At 34.2% G+C, this 6,626-nt stretch overlaps 1 non-coding gene across 1 annotated transcript; it reads left to right on the forward strand.

The window, feature by feature from the left end:
* Positions 1-5,796: 5,796 nt before the first annotated feature.
* LOC149526771 (small nucleolar RNA R71) lies at positions 5,797-5,903 on the forward strand. Its single transcript, XR_016351662.1, has one exon. It is a non-coding gene; the product is annotated as a small nucleolar RNA R71 (small nucleolar RNA).
* Positions 5,904-6,626: the final 723 nt, after the last annotated feature.

Below are 6,626 nucleotides of genomic sequence, written 5' to 3' on the forward strand. Positions count from 1 at the left end.
AAAATTCAAACCCTGCTTAAGTATGGGTGCCTTATTTATCAATGAGCTATAGTATCTTGTGGAAACATTTGCAAGTACAAACTTCATTCAATCGAAAAAAGTACTTGAACTTGGTCGTGTTTTCTTTGGTGCCATTACTGCAAGAAGTCTCAACAATCAACAAGCACAAAAGCAACCCAAACTATAGCCATTCAATAAGTCCCAAATTCTCTAAAAGATTATCACCAAAATATAATAATTTAAAATGATCAAGTGTTTAAATTCAACAATCCACCAAATAATTCTAAATCAACATACCTAAACCAAAAATTTTCAAAAATTTATACATACCCGTTATCCACAAAGTAATAGAAACCAATTTAACATGAATTTCCATTAAACCTAACAATGTTAAAGACTAGCAACAAAAATTCACAAGAAGTAATGAAAGACTTTGAATAAAAGAACCTGCTTGAGAGACTTTGTTGAGAACTTGATTGTTGAAACTTTGATGGAGGTGGAATGAGTTTGGGAAGTTGTCTAGGTATAAAAAAGATTGAAGAATTAACCTTGGGTGTTAGAAAATCTAGAGAGAACGAGGATAAAAGGAAAAAAGAGAAAAAGGATAGGGAAATTAGGGGCTATGCAGCTAGGTAATGGAAAAGAAAAGGAAGAAAAGATGAAAGAAAAGTGAATAGGGTTGGGCCTTGAACTAGCATCGTGGCTCACATAATTAAGAGCCATGGCCCTCAAAATTCTGTTCTTTGTGGGCCTTTTGCTTCAAGTTTCGATGCCGTGGAACAACCCTTTAAGGGTCGTGGTGCTAAACATTCTATTTCACATAAGGAGTTTGTGTCGAGTTTCAGTACTACGGCTTTGCCCTTTGAGGGCCATGACACTGGGCCTTTTATTTTTAGTAAAGAGTTCACATCAAGTAGCAATGGCGCGATGCTGGGCATTCTTTTCGTTATTTGAATCCTAAAACTTGCAAAACACAAGAAACAAAATAATTAGAATTATAAAAAAATCAAATGAAAGGTAAAAAAATTGGAAATAAATAAACTAAATGAAATAAACACAAAAATAAGGTAAGTTTAAAAACTTGGGTTGTCTCCTAAAAAGCATTTTTATTTATAGTCGTTAGCTTGACTCTCTTGGAAGCTCTTTTAGCATTGGAAAGATGGATAAAGGATTGTTGACGATCAATGTCACCTCCCCATTAATGCTTCAGTTGTTGCCCATTCAACTTAAATACTTCATTTGATAGCCCATCTATTATTTCTACTACTCCATGTGGAATTACCTTCAACGCAAGAAAAGGTCCTGACCATCTTAATTTCAACTTGTCCCAAAATAGCTTTAAGCATGAGTTAAAAAACATCACATTTTGACCTGGCTCGAAACGACGTTTAACAATCTTTTGGTCATGCCATCTTTTCATCTTTTCATTGTAAATTTTGGCATGTTCATAAGCATCCAAGCATAGTTCATCCACCTCATTCAATTGAAGCAAATGTTTCTCACTAGTTGCTTCCAAATCAAAATTTTATTTCTTAATGGCCCAAAATGCACTATACTCTAACTCAATTGGAAGGTGACATGCTTTTTCAAATACCATTTGATTTAGGGTCATACTTATTAGAGTTTTATAAGTGGTCCTATATGCCTATAGTGAATTATTAAGTCTACTGGCACAACCCTTTCTTGATGGAGATAAGACTTTCTTTATAATCCTCAGAATTTCTCAATTTGACACTTCGACTTGTCTGCTCGTCTAAAGGTGATAAGCTGTGGCCACCTTATGTGTCACCTAGTACTTTGCAAGCCAAGTTGTAAAATATTTATCACAAAAATGACTCCCTTCATCACTCACTATAGCCTTTGGTGTTCTGAATCTAGTGAAAATATTCTTTTTCAAATATTTTAGCAAACTTTAGCATCATTTGTACACAAAGTTGAGCTTTCACCCACTTTGACACATAGTCAACGGCCAGCAAGATTGTTGAAAGAGGATACAAATGGTCCCATGAAATCAATTCACCAAACATCGAAAATTTCCACTCCAATAATGTTATTGAGTGGCGTCTCATGTCTTCTTGAAATGTTTTCCACTCTTTAACACCTATCACAATGCAAAACAAAATGGTGAGCATCCTTAAAAAGTGTTGGCCAATGCAAACCTGAATGAAGAACTTCATCTACCATTTTATCTCTTGCAAAGTGGCTTCCATATTCTAAAGAATGACAATGTCTTAATATGCTTTCCACTTTCTCCTTTGCAATGCACCTTCTTAACATTCTGTTAGCACATTACTTAAATAAAAATGGTTCATCCCACATATAAAATCTCACATCATGTAGAAAGTTCTTGCTTTAATGAAAAGTTAAATTGGGAGGGAGAAGCTTACTTACAATAAAATTGACATAGTTAACATACCATAGTAAATTCTTTTGACTAACTTGTAACAATTGTTCATCAGGGAATATCTCGATGATTAATGTCAAGTCCTTACCATGGTTGTCATGGTCTAACCTCGATAGATGGTCTGCTACTTGATTCTTTGTATGTTTTATATCACTGATTTCCAAATCAAACTCTTGTAGTAACAAAATCCATCTTATCAACCTTGGATTGGTATCCTTCTTAGCAATCAAATATTTAATTGCAGAGTAATTAGTATAAACAATAACTTTTGTGCCAATAAAGTATGAGTGAAACTTGTCAAATGCTTAAACAACATATAATAATTCTTTTTCAGTAGTGGTGTAATGCATCTAAGTTTCAATCAAGGTTTTGCTAGCATAATATATAGAATGAAAAATTTAATCTTTTCATTGTCCTAGCATTGTCCCTACAGTATAATCACTAGCATCATACATAAGCTTAAATGGAAGTGACCAATCAATAACTACAATAATGAGTGTAGATGTCAATTTCCTTGTCAATTCTATAAATGTAGCATGACATGCATCATTAACTTTAAATAGGACATTTTTTTCTAAGAGATTACACAAAGGTTTAGCAATTTTAGAAAAATCCTTAATGAATCACTGATAAAAACTAATATGTCCAAGGAAACTCCTAATACCTTTGACCAAGGTTTGTGGTGGAAGCTTCTCGATTGTATCTAACCTTGCTTTGTCCACCTCCAATACTTTACTTGACACCTTGTGACCAAGAATAATGCCTTCTTCTACCATAAAATGGCATTTCTCCCAATTTAACACTAGGTTTGTTCTTCACATCTTTTCAACACCTTGTCAAGATTCAGCAAACATTCATCAAAATTATTTCCAAATATTGACAAGTCATCCATAAATATCTCTAACATTTTTTTCACCATATCTAAAAAGATAACCATCATGCATCGTTGAAAATGTGGTTGGAGCATTGCAAAGTCCAAATGGCATTTTCTTAAAGGTGAAAGTGCCATAAAGATAGGTGAAGGTTGTCTTCTCTTGATCCTTTAGAGCTGTTACGATCTGATTATATCATGAATACCCATCCAAGGAACAATAATACTCATTTCTTGCTAACTTATCCAACATCTTATCAATAAATAATAAAGGCAAAAGGTTTTTCCTTGTGGCCTTATTTAGCTTTCGGTAGTCCATGCAAACTCTCCATCTAGTAAATGCCTTTATGGAAATGAGCTCATTGTTTTCATTTGCAACCATCGTTATCCCACTTTTCTTTGTTATGCATTACACCAGACTTACCCAATCACTATCTGAAATAGGATAAATGATGCCATCATCTAACCACTTGACAATATCTTTCATCACCACCTCCTTCATGACTAGATTTAATCTCCTTTAATGCTCAATAGTGGCTCTATGATTGTACAACAAAATCTTATGCTTGCATATTGAAAGATTTATCCTTTTTTCTACAATTGTCTCTTGTGCTTTTTCAGAAGTTTTAACAACTTATATTCCTGCTTGTTAGTAAGATCAGATGAAACAATAATAGGAAAAGTAGATGAGTCATCAAGATATGCATACCTCAAATGGCTTGGCAATGGTTTGAGATCCAACTTAAGGGATTCGTCAATAAACAGCTTTACTGACGAAGATGAAAAGAAAGAGATATCCAACAACTCAAATGGTGTTCCCATAAACGAGATGGGGTATTCAACACATTCATACATTCTATGACATCCTTCACACTTGTTATAGATTCAGCAACCATTAATGCCTCAAATAGGTCATTAGGATGACTTTCCTTAAAAATTTCACTTACGACCTTATCCACCACACTAAATGCAAAACAATCATCATGATCATTAGTAAACTTTAAAGTTCTAAAAATTTTAAATGTTACCTCTTAATCTTGCACTCTCAAGGTAACCTCTTACTTTTTCACATCAATGAGTGCTTTAGTAATGTGAAAGAAAGGTCTCCTAAGGATATCAGGAATCTTTTTATCCTTCTCCATATCGAGTACTATAATGTCCATTGGAAAGATGAATTTATCCACTGTGACAAGTACATCTTACACTATACCTCTCGAATATGTGAAGGTTTTATCTACCAATTGTAAAGTCACAATAATGTGCTTAATCTCTGCCAAACCCAACTTGTTGTAGATAGACAAAGGCATCAAATTAATACTTGCCCCTAAATCACTCAATGCCTTGGCAAAAAATAAAGCACCAATTGTGCATGGAATAGTGAAGCTGGCAAGGTCCTTAAGCTTTGAAGGAAGCTTGTTCTATATGATTGCACTACACTTCTCAGTGAGTGCTATTGTCTCAAATTCACCCATATGATCTTTTTTGACAAAATATCCTTAAAAAATTTTACATATGAAGGCATTTGCTCTAAAGCCTTAGCAAAAGGAATGCTGATGTGAAGCTTTTTAAACACCTCATTAAATTTTCAAAGATCGCTCTCTTCTTATTGTTTCTTGGGATGTTAAGGAAAAGGTGGTGGTGGTAAAGTTGTCTTCGTTTTCTTTTCTTAACATTATCCATTAAAACTTGTAGTCTATGTCTCGTTCTCAACTATCTTGTCTTTTTGTTCAATTTGCTTTAGGTTATTTTCCATTTCCTTACCATTTCTCAAGGTAATGGCTTTGACATGTTCCTTACCTTCCTTCCCCAAATTTGCCTTTGTATCACTAGGCAGTGTCCCTTTAGCTCTATTGTTTAATGAGTTAGCAAGTTAACCAACCTAGGTCTCAAGGTTTTGAATTAATGCTGCTTGTCTTTGAATAAGAGTTGTTTGGTTTTAAATGATGTAATCATTCTTTGTCATGAACCGTATCAGCAAATCCTCTATAAATGGCTTTTTTTCTAGGATAAGTGCTTTGGCATGTTGTTGGAACCCTAAAGGTATGCTCAGCCTTTAAGTTGAAGATGACCCCTGATTGTTACACCAAGAAAAGTTAGAATGGTTCATCCACCATGAGTTATAGGTGTTGGAGCAAGGATTGCTCTGCTGTCTATTCCCCACAAATTGCATTGTTTTTGTATTACTTGCACATTGATTACTTTTATGCTCATCTCCACAATACTTAAAAACTACAAAATGACTTTGAATGGAATTAGTACTAAAAGATTCAAGTTTTTTAGTTAGAATCGCTACTTAAGCTAATAATGTTGTGAAGGCATCCACATCATGAACTCCAACTACTTTCTTATGCATTGATCATTCTGTTGGACACTAGTAATTGTTTGAAGCCATCATCTACAATACATCGTATGCCTCATCAATTGACTTAGCCATTAAAGGTCATCCCACAATGGCATCAATGGTGGTTCAAACATGACTACTAAATCCATTGGAAATGTCTGCAGTTGTAGCCACTTTAGAAGACCATGATGAGGGCACCGCCTAAGCAAGTCCTTGTATCTTTCCCAAGCCTCATACAATGATTCAAAATCTTGCTACATGAATGATGTGATATCATTCCTCATTTTCGCTGTTTTAGTCAAAGGGAAAAACTTAGTAACGAACTTTTAGGCAAGATCATCCCATGTTGTTATAGATCCAGTAAGTAGTGCATTCAGCCATACTTTACTTTTGTCGCTCCATGAAAAAGGGAAAAACCTCAAATGAATTGCATCATCTGTGACACCATTGTGTTTAAAATGTGTCACATTTATCCAAAAAGTTCAAGATGTGGGCATTTGAACCATCATTTGAAAGACCCCAAAATTAGACTAAAGTTTAAACCATGGTGATGATGGCTGGCTTACTCACGAAATTGTTGGCTTGAATAATCGACCTTCGAATGCTCGATGGAATCCCATGTACTAACAGAACAACATAATCCCTTAAGCAATGATTTAATGCCATTACTCATTGTTGGATGTGCTGTTCACCTTGTTGATCAACCATTGTACTAATTTGAACAAAACATTGTTGATTTTTTTGTCCAAGCTTTCACATTGTTCTCTTGATTTTTGTGTCACAACATACAATCTCCAAGCTTTTTGTTCTTCTCATATAATGATGGAATGAATTTGAAAAACAAAGAAAGTGAAACTCAAATTAAGACTAATTTGTTGAATTGTAATATTAGCAAAATAAATAGGAAAACAAATCCTTAACAATGACACTAAAAACTTGTAGAAAATTTTGCACTCGCAAATATACATATCAAATACAATCATATGTCTAAATAGTAAGTCCAGAATCAT

This window comes from Theobroma umbraticum, unplaced genomic scaffold (assembly GCF_002168275.2).
Source record: "Theobroma umbraticum cultivar Fairchild unplaced genomic scaffold, ASM216827v3 scaffold_146.0, whole genome shotgun sequence".
NCBI classification, from domain to species: Eukaryota; Viridiplantae; Streptophyta; class Magnoliopsida; order Malvales; family Malvaceae; genus Theobroma; species Theobroma umbraticum.